Source organism: Mus caroli, chromosome 14 (genome assembly GCF_900094665.2).
Source record: "Mus caroli chromosome 14, CAROLI_EIJ_v1.1, whole genome shotgun sequence".
NCBI classification, from domain to species: domain Eukaryota; kingdom Metazoa; phylum Chordata; class Mammalia; order Rodentia; family Muridae; genus Mus; species Mus caroli.
Window position 1 is genome coordinate 62320177 of NC_034583.1, and position 13051 is coordinate 62333227.

Here is a 13051-nt window from a genome sequence, read left to right on the forward strand (position 1 = left end):
TGGAGGAATTTCTCCCTTTCTGGAGCCCATTTCCACACTATAATGCATAGATCCATCTAAAGAAGGATGTCCTTTGGTTAGCAAATAAGCTACAGCCATTGGATGCAGCTCTCACCCACAGCCTCTGGCACTTGCCCATGAAGTCGGGGGAAATGATTAAATGCATAAGACAGCCAAATCATTTCTCTAGATGAAGAGTTGTGTAAGGAGCAGAACAGCCTGGGAAGTCAAGAGATGCTTATCCGGGTCTGTGAGCTCCTGAACTCTTCCTTCCTCACTGAGAAGTCTGGTAATGGCTTTCTTCATGGTAGAATGGCATAATTTCCTCTTCTCATCCTGAAAACTTCCTGTGAGCAGCGACCTCAGCCCATCCTGAGAGCAAGGGAAAGGTTTCTGATAACAGGTAGAGACCACTTTGTAAAGTAGGGGAATCTCAGGCTAGTTCTGTTTCTCTTTGGGATCCTCTTGTGGCTGTACCTGAGGATGGGACAAGAAGAGGACAGAAGTGGAAAATTCAGAGCCACTAGGCTGTCATGTGCCTACAAGTCACTTGGACTCTTTGTATAGTGATTCAGCGTGTTTCGGGTGGAGTCTACAGTTTTCATTTCCAATAGGTTCTCAGAGGATGCTGTTGGTCCACAGACACAACTGAAAGAAATGGTGGTTGGGCCACCGTTCACATTTTAGACAGAAGAAGGGATGGATTCAGAGATTCGATATGAGTAAGCCCAGGTCTGGGTTTGGTCCTGAGCTCTACAAGTTCATCCTGACACTCCAAACTCAGTCTGGTCTTTTGGTTGCCAAAGAAGTTTCTGGTCTTACTCCCACTGGTCTTGCATGGTACACCCATGTGGATCTTATTACAAACTTAAATGTGAATAGAAAACAACAAAAACTGCAATGTCTACACCTTTCATTTGGCAGCTGATGGGTTCAACTTTCTTCAGACCAAAAGTCTGCTCAGGTTGACAATCTAATTCTAGTTCCAACTCTGCTGTTAATAGCATGTTGGATTATAGATAAATTGTTCCCTCCTTCCTGGCTCTCAGACGCCTCATCTTATAGTATTAAATTAGATGTTTCTTGCCACCCAGGTTGCCGCTATGAATGTCTTATTTCTCCACTTTTGCAGGATTAGCATGGTGGTTACTATTTAATGAGTTAGGCAACAAATTCATTTAGTGTGGCAGTTGATAGACTGCCATGAGACAGAAATGATGGTGATGGTATCAAAAAGTCCTGTCAGGTCAAGAAGGTTAAAAGTTAAGGATGGTGTTCCTGGAAGAGCTAACAATAATGGAAAATCTAGAAGAAACTATAGCTCAGCACAAAGTAGTTGGAATACTTAGCGGGGGCGGCAGCAAATGACTTTGTAGCCTTAATGAACTTCCAAGGTTCTCTGTGATGACACTGTACATTCATGTGTCCCTCTAATGTCTGCTCAGAACTGTCACAAGCATTGTTCCCTTGAATCCTTAGAACAACTATAGTAGGTAGATTTGGGCACCATCTGGTTTTACCCATGAGTGATGTCCAGGGAGATTTAAAGACATGAAAGTGATAAGAGGCTTTGTCTCCCTTTCCATAAAACCAACCCTGACATGGGCAGAGCTCACAGTAAGCATGAAGCTGTCACATATGGAACATATCTTTCACCAACAATGGCCAAAGTAAGAAAAGTTCATGTTTGGAAGGATAAAGCAAAGTTATCTGGAAACTTTACTCAGCCTGAACCTTCCCTTGATTTTAGACAAAAAGGCATAAATGAGGCATTCTGAACCTTGTGTTTGTAATCAGTTTCAGGTTGTCCCCAAGTTGGAGCTATAAAGCACATGCAGCCATACCCAATAAATCACACATTCAAGTATACACAATAGGAGGCGATTTAACACATAGTAAAGATGTATGTCTACCCCTTAGCAGGAGAGAGATTCTATCTAGAACAAGAAGCACGTGTCTTGCAACCAGGTGTGGACTTGATAGCCCAGAGGACCCATTCTTGCTATAATGAGAATGGTAAAGACAATGGCTAATGTGATTGATTACTTATTCTCTGACAGGCAGAATGAGAAGAATTCTGCACGTAGTAATTTATTTAAGCTTTATAAGTACCCTGAGGTAGGCACTCTACTCTCCCTGTTTCTGAAAGTGGAAAGACTGAGAAGTAGGTGAGTAAACTGAGACTCTGACACTTCTGTGCAGGTGGGCAAATTCCACCCTGTGCTTTGTAGTGAGACTGAATTCTTCTTGGAGCTTGAGCAAAAGGTAATTCCTAAGTCCTCCAGTTCCCTTTACCCATCCATTTTCCTCTCATACACTTACTCATTCCCCCCTTTTCCTTCTACATTCCATGAGTTTCTGCTTTTTCCAATAGCCACCCATGGTTCTGAAGATACAGAATTTAGAAGAAACATATCCTCTGCTACTAAGAGCCTGAGAATCTAGAAATGAGAGAAAGAAAGATATGAACATTGGTAGATGTCTTAGTCAGGGTTTCTATTACTGTAAACAGATGGCCAAGGAAACTCTTAGGAAGAGTCAGAGGTTTAGTAGGATTGTCACAGTCCACACTCTGTAAATGGGCAGCCTCCTTCAGGGTCCCTCTGTGGATCTCTGTACAAAGCCAACATTTAATTGGGGCTGGCTTACAGTTTCAGAGGTTCAGTCCATTATCATCACGATGGAAATCACGGTAGCCTGTAGTCAGACATGTTGCTGGAGGAGCCAAAAGAGAGTTCTATGTCTTGATCCAAAGACATCCAGAAGAAGACTCCTCTGCAGGCAGCTAGAAGGAGGGTCTCCTCTGTCCTGGGCAGAGCCTGAATGTAGGAAGAGACCTCCAAGCCTGTTTACACAGTGACACACTTCCTCCAAAACCACCACACCTATTCCAGCAAGGCCACACCTCCTAAAAGTGCTATTCCCTATGGGTCAAGCATATTCAAACCACCATAGTAGAAATGTGATTAGGAAAGAATGACCGTTACAGTAGAGCGAGATGTGGTGCACCTGTATCAAGCAGGTTACCACAGAGATTGACTCTAACATACCATGGTGGGGACAATGTCAAAGATTTAGTAGGATTGTCACAGCTCTGTAAATGGGCAGCCTCCCTCAGGATCCCTCTGTGATCTCTGTACAAAGCCATCAAGTATCTGCCACCTTAGAGGAGTTGAGCCTTGGACCTTCATTAGTGGCGGTATTACTCATATGCATGTAGTTGGGACCAGGTGCTTAAGTAGAAACTGGACTGAAACTGTCAACTTTCTCACAAGAGGGAAGGTTAGAAAAGAAACAGAATTCCATCTGTAGTTCCCAGGGCTATGATTAAAAGACAGCGTTGCTTGCAAATTTCAGCGCCTTTTATCAGTCAATTAATTTGCAGATGTTTCTTAAGCTCTCAGCAGAACTAAGCTACTGTTTCAAATACCAGGGGAGAGGACAGAAAGGTAGAATGCCAGTCCCTCCCACAGAACCCTGAAGTGTGTCTGGGGACAAAGAATAACATATGCATTGCCAGGTATACTGCTGAGTACCACATGCATTGTGAGAGATGTACAGTTGCATCCAGGGTGGGAGATGGGCATAGACTGAGCTGGTCTGGCAGACAAGAAGAGCAAGCTTCTTGGAGGTGGTATACCTTGAAAGAGCAATAGGATGTAACTCAACATGGAGAGGATAATTTGGATCGAGTGCCTTTTCAGTGATGGGCAAAGAAGGAGAGAGGGTGGTGTTCCAGGGTCTATCTCTTCTAGATTGATTAGAAAGTTCCAGGGAAAACTCACATCCAGTGTAGTGCAATAGAGCTGGGAATGAATGAAGGCTTAGGATTTAGGCTCAGAAAGGTTATCTAGTGGGGGCTTAGTTTCTTGTTTGTAGGACTCCAGAGGACAGATTCTCCTGGATATTGTCAGACTAGAACAAAGGACATTTTGCTTGCCTAAATGGTGGGATCACAAGTCTGAGGGAAAGCTACTTGCTGACTCTGGTGTGGAAAGAGGTACCTATGCCCTCTTCTATATCTCTTCCTCCTTTCCCATCACTTCCCATCACTCTCTATGAGTTTGCTTTGGGTGTGCCTTAGTCGGGGATACCCCACTAAGAGAGAACCCACCCCATTCTCTAATCCCAAGAGCCTCCCCTGACTTCTGCCCAGTAGCTGCCTCTTGGAGGTACCTCTGAAATGCACACACTGTCCTTGATCAGTCACTAGCAATTTGACGAAGTCTTCCCAACCACTGATCAATCCCAGAGTGGGCTGAGCCCACTCATATTGAATGGCTCTTTGTGTATGTGTACACTCGTATGTGTGGGTGTTATAAAGGTTGGTTTCTATATCACCTTGACACAAATTAGGATCACTTGAATAGGAAACCTTAGGTGAAGAACTATTATGATTACTTTAATTGATTTGGGATAACTCACCCCAGTTATGGGGAGCACCTTTGGTAGCCACTAAGATAAAAAGGGTGTGTCAAAAGGAAGATACTTTACCTTTTACTTCCCTGGATTTCCCTCTCATTGCTCAGTTGGTCTATACTACTGCTGCTACAGCTGCTACTGCTGCTGCTGCTGCTGCTGATAATGGTGATGATGATGATGATGATGATACCTTCTCTGATAACAGAACCAACATGTCCTAGCTCCTATTCTAGACTAAAGAAACAGCCACTCCCCAGGAACTTTTCAGATTTTCAAAACCAGATTGGGATTGTGGAGATATGAAGCTCTGTGAAGTGCACAAGGTTGTCAGCCTGCCTAGTGAGAGACAGCCATCATAAGACTATTCCAACTGCAAAGGCTTCCAGCCTTAAGGACTAAGCAATAGCTGAGATCTCAGCACTCAGTGTGATTCAGTTGCTGTTGCTATTTTAATGTATTCTCTCTCTCTCTCTCTCTCTCTCTCTCTCTCTCTCTCTCTGTGTGTGTGTGTGTGTGTGTGTGTGTATCTGTGTGTGTGTGTGCCTGTGTGAGTGTTCATCCTATTGGTTCTGTCCCAGAGAACCCAGACTAATAGAGGTATACACATGCATGTATATAAATGTGTATAGAACCCAAGGGTCTTCTTCAATTGGTTTCGACTTTAGTTTTTGAGCTAGAGTTTCTTCCCCAACTCTTGAGCTTTTTCACTCAGTCCCACTGGCTGGCTAGATAGCCCCAGGCATCCTCCTGTCTCTGCCTCCCTAGTGCTGGGGATACAGGCACGTGCAGTATACCTGTTTTTTAATGTGGGTTCTGCAGATCTGAACTGAAGTCTTCATGCTAGCATGACAACTCTGATTCAGGTATCTTTTTAGCTCCTTCCTTGTTTTTTGCTTTTGTTCTTGTTTTTGTTTTATGGTGCTAAGATATGTCTGTGGAATGAATCCATAGAGTTGAGGAAACATCAAGAGATTTTAGGGGAGTATAATATGTTTGGGGGCATGAGAGATAATTCTAGACCTTTCAAGGTAAAAACAGAGAGCCATGGAGTTCTGCATATCAGCTGTTCCTAGGACTTTCTTTTCTATAGAATTTCTTCTTTTCTCTTTAGTGCCTCTGACATTCTTCTAGCTCATGGCTCCTTTTGGCCCCTCACTTTTGTGATTATGGTTTCATGGGCTTCCCAACCTAGGTGTTAGTCTCACCTCTGTCATATGGAGGGTAGGCTGTGGCATGGAGTAGCATTCCTAGCCTTCTGCTGTCCTTAGGCCAGCAGAGTCACACTGTTATTTTGGTCAGAGCACAGAGGTCAAGTATGTGACGTGTCTTCTCCTTCCATGCCTGCATGGAAGCTCAACCCAAACCCTGGGACCCAGGACACATTTCCAGATCTTCATGGTGTTGGGTTCTTCATGTTTTCATGACTGCATTTGGTCTGAATGAAAATACTATTGTCCCTGCTTCTGCCCCTACTTCCTGCAGGGTAGCTGTGAGTTGCTCAGGTCTAGCTTCTAGAAGTTAGGAAAGAGCAGGGGATTGTGTGGGTTTCTTCTACAGGGGCATAGAGACTTGGTGGGGGTGTGTACACAGATGGGCTTGAAGAATGGCAGGGGGTGGATGGGGGTGTCGCTCTCCTCTGTGTAATAGCCCGTTTCTGGCAAAGAGCTTATGTTCTCTTCCACTGGAAAGCTTTTAAGAACGCTGAAAAGGACAGGCAATTACAGGAAGGTTAGGTGCGCCTGATTGGATGTTGTTACAAATCACTCATTGTCATACAAGGCATTTGGAAAGGAGGCCATCGGGGACTGATTGCCGCTTAGGGTAAGTGATTTCTGTTTAGAGTGACTGAGCAGATGAAGGCTTGGCTCGTGCTCATTGCCCTTTCTCCCTGTTTGCTGTTGTGTTGATTTTTTTGTGGGGGAGGGAGTGGGAAGAGGAAGGGGTCATTGCAGATGCTCAGAGGATGTGGAAATGCGGAGGGGCTAGACATTCCACTCCCCACTTCACCCAAGCCCTCCCTACACAGTCTACCTGAGGGAAGCAGAGAGAGGGAAAGAGCCTAGCTCACTTTAACCTGGCCGGTTAGTGTGAAGGTGCTGGGCTAGAGGCCAAGTCCAGACTACAGGCTAGCATCCTTGCTCATGGCTAAGCACCAAGATGATGGCTAGAACTCGGAGTTTTATTAACTCACCCTGCATATAGCTGTGCAGGCTCAGCATACCTCATGGGGCAGTTTCTCTGCTTCTGGTTCCAGTCTACAGTCTCTTCCTCTGGACCCCTTACTATCTCGTGACTGGAGCTTCCATTTGACTATGAAAGGATCCCAACAGGGAAGAGAGCTGGCTGGACTCATTCAGTGTCTCTGGTCACTCTCTTTCAGTTGCCTCCATTGTTATGTCAGAAACACTATTATGATGGAGAGATATCCTTAAACCTTGAAGTTGGCTTCACATTCACTCACACACAGAGGTGAATTCCTTGTAGCCTACCAGAAGACACCAAAGTACAAGAGAGGTAAGAAGTTACAAAATTGAAAGAATGGTGATGGAAGAAAGGTCATCAGACATAAATTTTGGTGAACTCACAATTTGTTCAGACAGTTATCTGAGGTTTTACTAACAGGCAAACGAGTCAGAGAGTCGTTGAAGTGCACTGGATGGGTGGGGCCTATCAGCTCTGAGTATGCACCGGAATGAGTTGAGTTATATCTTTCTAAACTACACTGAAGTCTTAATGGCCATACTTTAGCTGGTTTTCACCAGTGTGATGGATATCTGAGAAAAACAACTTAAAAAGAAGGGAGGTTTATTTTTAGCTGATACTTTCAGGGTCTTAACCCATGATTGGCAGACTCCATTGTATCACTTCTGAGGAGAAGCAGATCATTACAGCAGAGGAAGAGGTTGTTTACATCATGGCAGCCAGGAAGCCGTGAGTGGGAGCTAGGACAGTTGCTGTTGGTGGAGGATCTGCTGAGCACCCACACTGGGTCCTGTGCATAGACTCACAAAACTACAGTCTTGCCTCATGGTAAATATGAGGTGAGTGTAAGGGGTGGGCAAAGCAGTCGAGGGAATAGGTCACTGTGGTTGTAATGTGACAGATAAAGGTAGGGGACGGAACATGAAGAAGCTTGTGAGCATAGACCCTGAGTGTAGGCTTGCCCTGCAAATCTGTGTTGACTGACTCAGCAATGACTCACTGACAGAGCAGTGCCTCAGATTCCAGGAACCCAAACTGAGTGAGATGAAATGGAGTCTTACCTGTTTTCTTAAAATAAAAAAAAATCGTGTGGGGGGGATTCTTACTTTAAGAAATTTATATTTCAATGAGAGAGAGAACAGGAGTGAGAGAGCCAGAACAAGAGGGAGGGAGGGAGGGAAGGAGGGAGGGAAGGAGGGAGGGAGGGAGAGAGAGAGAGAGAGAGAGAGAGAGAGAGAGAAGAATATGATTACACACACAAAATCATAATTAGGTACTATTTAAAAAGACTGATAAAATGCAGACTGATGGCAGGGAGACTCCTTATTTAGGTCAGGCTGACAGAGGTGATTGGGAAGGAGAAGAGCTGGGCTGTGCTGAAGTGAGAGGCAAATAAGTCTCTGGGCTAAAGGCGATGGTCCAAGGATAGGAATAGTGTGTGCTCACAGAGTGGAAAAGACCAGAGGACATCTGTATATGGCAATGCCTTGTCAACGGTGAGAAACTGCACAGTAGATTCACGTACAGTCTCTTGTGCCATGTCTGTGGCAACAACTAAGCCTTTCTTTGTGTTTTCCTCCTTGTCTCTGTTAAAAAAATGTCCTTTCTCCAACTAGCATTCTGACTATTTTCTTGTATGTGGTTTGGTGGTATATGTACGTGGGGATGTCTGAAGGATGTGTGAACACTCTTCTTACACATGTGGAATCATTGCACTCCTGACTGTAGCTTACACTGAGAATGTGGCTTGGGTCATTTGTCCCTTCCCGAATGAAGTGAACTGCATTTCACAAATAGGCTCAGCTTTCACTCTGAGTCAGGTACCAAGTGAATCTGTTTTGTTTTGTTTGCTTTTTTTTTCTCTGATTTGTCCAAAGACCAAAAAACAAAAATAAAAATAAAAAAGCTTGCAAAGTGTGACATCTGTATCCAGTGCTAATGGTATGGTGGAACCTCTCCAAGAGAACTGATAAACTTCTCAGATTGAGGGCAGACTGTGAGGAGAGACCAGCTCCAGATGTGCAATTTGGAACCCATGTCTAAGAAACACTCACAATTTGGAATGCTCAGAAATAAAACCTCAGAAAATGAAAGTCTGGGAGGAACTTCACTGTTGAATCTGACCAAATAGAAACCAAGAGAAGCCAGCCATGCTCAACTTTCTCCAAAGATATGAGAGGGCCAGGAGTCCAGTGTGTGAATTCTGGAAAAATGAAAGAGTATTTGAAGCAATGCTTTGGGAATATGAAATCAAGGAGTCCCAGCCCAGCAATGGTCTAAGCAGTGGTTTTCCCTCCTGGAGCTTAGATGGGAAGCTGAATCTTGGAGGTAGCAAGGTAGTACAAAGTTGCACAGAACCATTTTGTCATAGGAGGACCCAGGGCCTTATAACTCGTCCTTCTTTGACCTTTGAGTTGCTAAGAGGCCTCCAGAGGAGTGGTCCTGTTGCAGAAGACTAGGGACTAGAGGAAACTACATCATGATTAACATATGAAGGTCCAGAGATGTGGCTCAGCTGGAAAAGGCACTTGTCACTAAACCACTACACCTGAAAGTCTGAGTTTGATCAGGCACCCACAAGGTAGAAGGCGAGAACTACAGGAATAAGTTGTCCAGTGGTCTCCACATGTATGGCACACATGCGCACACCAGCACACAAACACACACATCACATTCATACATTAGATAGATAGATAAATAGATGGATAGAAAGTAGATAGAATTTGAAACATTTTTAAAAAGCTTAGTAAATGAAAGAAGCCAGTTTTGGAGAAAAAAAAAAGACAAGAGGATTGTAAACATATTTCCACCTGGGTTCCATGCTACATGAAGCAAGCATGCTTGAGAAAAGTATGCAATGTGGGTAGGTACTATGTCCATGACCTATAAAGGGTTATGAGTCTAGCAGCTTAGAGCAGTTGAGCCCATGCCTTTTCTCTGCTCATCAGCCCATTCCCATTCTTGGAAATGCATTTTCTTTTTAAATAAATTGTCTCTATTTCTATTACCTTGCCCTGTATCTCTGGTGCAATCCTTTGTTCTGAGACACAAAACCAATGGAAACCTCAGCAGGTCCTTCTCAGAACTCCAATTTGTGCTTATAACAGGAAGGCTAGTGTTTATTTCATGGTGTAGCCAAGGGTCTCTTCTTCGGCTGAGCTGACGATGAACTCTGCATCATGGGGATGTGTTGCCTCTTAGGCCTTGGGAAGTGTTTGAGCACTGTGGTCTTGATGTGGAGAACTGCTCTCAAGCCTGGGAGGCCTCTCCATCTTTGTTTGACAGCCACAAATAACTAAATTAGAGTAAGTACCATACTAGGGAGTAAATTGGAGGGTTGTGTTAAGTAAGTCCAGGGAAGCAATTTTCCATGCATTCTTTCATGAGAGATTTGGCCAAGAGAGCCAGGGCCTTCATTTTCTATTAAGGCCATCACTAAATGTGGCTTTTGAGATGGAATTGAGTGATAAGGCAATGAAATGTCTTGCAAAGGTGAGTTGTGGGTTAGGAAGTTCAAGCCCACATGGAGTGCTTGAATTGCTGTCAGCTCCCCAGGAAGACTGTGCCTACATCTTAGATTGAGACCTGCTCTCTGCAGTTCAAGGCTTGTTTTATTTCAAGCATTTGGATGAAATTCTAGTAAAGCCATCCTTCTTACACACTGAGTGTTTCATATGTACATATTCAACCACGCAATGAGGAGATGTCATAGAAAGGGTTCATGGGAACACAGGGGATATTGGTGAGTTTGTATTCAATCCACCATTGTGGACGGGCAGGGGACAGGAGTAGAGTTGGACAGGTAGGCTTCACTGACTCCCCAGAGACTGTATGGCTCAAAGGACTTTCATGTTTGTCTCAAGCTGGAGCAAGACGGCCACCCTTGTATTAGTTACATTTGGGGGTCATGTCTGAGGAAGTCAGAAGAGGGCAACAGATCCTCTAGAACTAGAATTATTGCTAGTTCTGGGAATTGAACCCAGGTATCCTGCTGCAAGAACTGTAAGTACTCTTAACCACAGAGCCACTTCTCCAGCCCTATAAAAGGAGAACAAATAAACGACCTCGTATATTTTCACTTACATCTTAAGCTTTACATAAAATTTTAAGCTCAGTCTTTGGAATGCAGTATAAATTATACTCTAAGTTAAACCATATAACTTGGAAAGAAACAACATCCTGCATGTGTATGTCATTCGTAAGACATCTCAGTGTGACTCTCTTAAGAAGCCTGTATCTATTTCTTTGTTGCATACTGTGATTTCCTGTGTCGGCCTGTCTATCTGCCTCTCTTTCCCCCCTTCTCTCTTTATTTGTCCTCTTCCTTATCTTAATACAATCACTAACTTTGCTTTCTGCTGGCTCATCTTGAAGTCCTTTTCTTCAGTGGCACAGTCAACGGTGTGGCTTTACCTAGCAGAGATCACGACAGGATAAGGGAACTCCTCAGATGCCAATGGTTGTTTTGATGCTCTCCTTCACAAGTTTAATAACTCTTGTGTCCTGGGATAGCTCACAGAACCCAGAAAAAAACAATTTATTACACCAATTTATTACAAAATACAATTGGTATTACAAAATACCAATTTATTACACGTCATACTTTAAACAGCCTGACTGGAGAATATGTAGGATGAGGCATAGGAACTTCTGTCCCTGTGGGACTGCTTGACTGCCTGCTTATGGCTGTGAACGTGCTTGTAACCTGAATGTCTTGAGCCTTTTTCATTCGTCTTATTACTATGGCTTCATTGCTCAATTGTGACTGAGTAATGGAATGTGATCCAGTAAATGATTCTCATTCAGTCAATCATTGGTGAACACCTTAACCTTTGACCTCTCTCCCCTCAGAGGTCATGGCTTGGATCTGGAAATTTTCAACTTTCTAGACCCATGATTGGCCTCCCTAGCAACCAGATTCCTCATTCTGATGCTATGAGGAGCCTCAGGCTTCAGGTTCTTCATTAACATACAAAGATGCACCATTCCCGAGATCCCGAGGATTATAGAAGCCATATTCCAGAAAACAAAAAACAGGTCAGGACTCAAAATATGTTTCTTAATATATCAAAGGCTCACATGGTCCTTCAGGTGTGGTGGCCATGAGTTATGTTTGCTGCCCTGACCTTGTGTTGGCTCAAGGGGATGCATTACTCATCAAAGGAAAGGCTGACTATTATCACCTCTTAAGGGCAGGTGGGAAGTTTCACTTCAGATGATTTAGTTCAGCATGGTGTAGGTAACAAGGGGAGTGAAGGAGCCAGGTACCATAAACTGAGTACCAAGCCAGGCACCAAGTCACAGCCCAGGCTTCTTTTTAACTGTCTCAAAGAGCACCGAAGGGAAAGGTGTGCCCCATTTCTGACTAGTAGACATGGGCTAAAGATGCAGGCCCATGTTCTAACAACTGGAAGCTGGGAAAATTATTAAGTAGTTATCATTTACAGCCAGAAATGAACAGGAAGTCCAGTCATATCTATTTCTGGGGTAGGTGCAACACAGGAGGGCTTGTACATGCTTCTGGGAAATAGATTCAAACTGCTTCAGTCACTCTGGTTGAAAGTGTGGCAAGCGTTGGTAAGATTCATTAATGCATCTCTCCTTCCACCCAGAAGTTCCAGTGCTGGGAATTTATCACAAAGAAACCCAAACAGCAGTGAGTTTAAGTGTGGAAATATACATACGGTTGTTTCAAAGGGAGGGGCCACCAGTAGACACAGTCAGGTAAATTATAGTATACATACACTGCTCACATTCTTCTGATATCAAAAGCAAATTAATCCTAAACCCATTAATTTGGAGAAACTACATAAAGTATATGATAAGCAAAGTGGAGAGAAATGTGGAAAATGATCATTTGGGTAAAACAATGACAACTTTCCCTATATTCATAAAAGATGCAGAGGATCAAAGGGTTAGAGTAAATCTCCTAAAACTCAAAAGAATGTTGAATCAGTACAACACACACAGGCACACATTCACATCACACGGACATATACATACACACATACATATGTACACACATATACATACACACACAATATGGATGGCAATATGACTTCATATGGTTGCTAAATACTGTCATGGTATATAAAGGATGGAACTTACTTCAGGGTTAGGCAACTTCAGTAGTTAACTAATTATCTTTTATTTATTTATTTTTTTTATATAGGTTAGGCTTCCCAAATCCAAAAATCTAAAATCTAAAATGCTACAAGATCCAAACCTTTTTGAGCGCTGACTGGATACTCCTGTTCTGCTCAGCTAAGGTGTAAATTTTAGATGTGGAATGCTATATAATCTATGCACAGATTTCAAGTCTTAAGTGCCCTGAAATCTAAAACACTTTGTATATTTTTTAAATATCTGGTTAAGCTACTTTTTGGCATATATATATATATATATATATATATATATATATATATAT

At 43.2% G+C, this 13051-nt stretch overlaps 1 long non-coding RNA gene across 1 annotated transcript in view; it reads left to right on the forward strand.

Annotated features, from left to right (window-relative positions):
- Positions 1-6878: 6878 nt before the first annotated feature.
- The window catches only part of LOC110309928, a 41177-nt gene continuing 35004 nt past the window's right edge, over positions 6879-13051 (forward strand). Inside the window, exon 1 of the long non-coding RNA XR_002379768.1 lies at positions 6879-6936. This is a non-coding gene — a long non-coding RNA (uncharacterized LOC110309928). The remainder of the gene's footprint in view (positions 6937-13051) is intronic.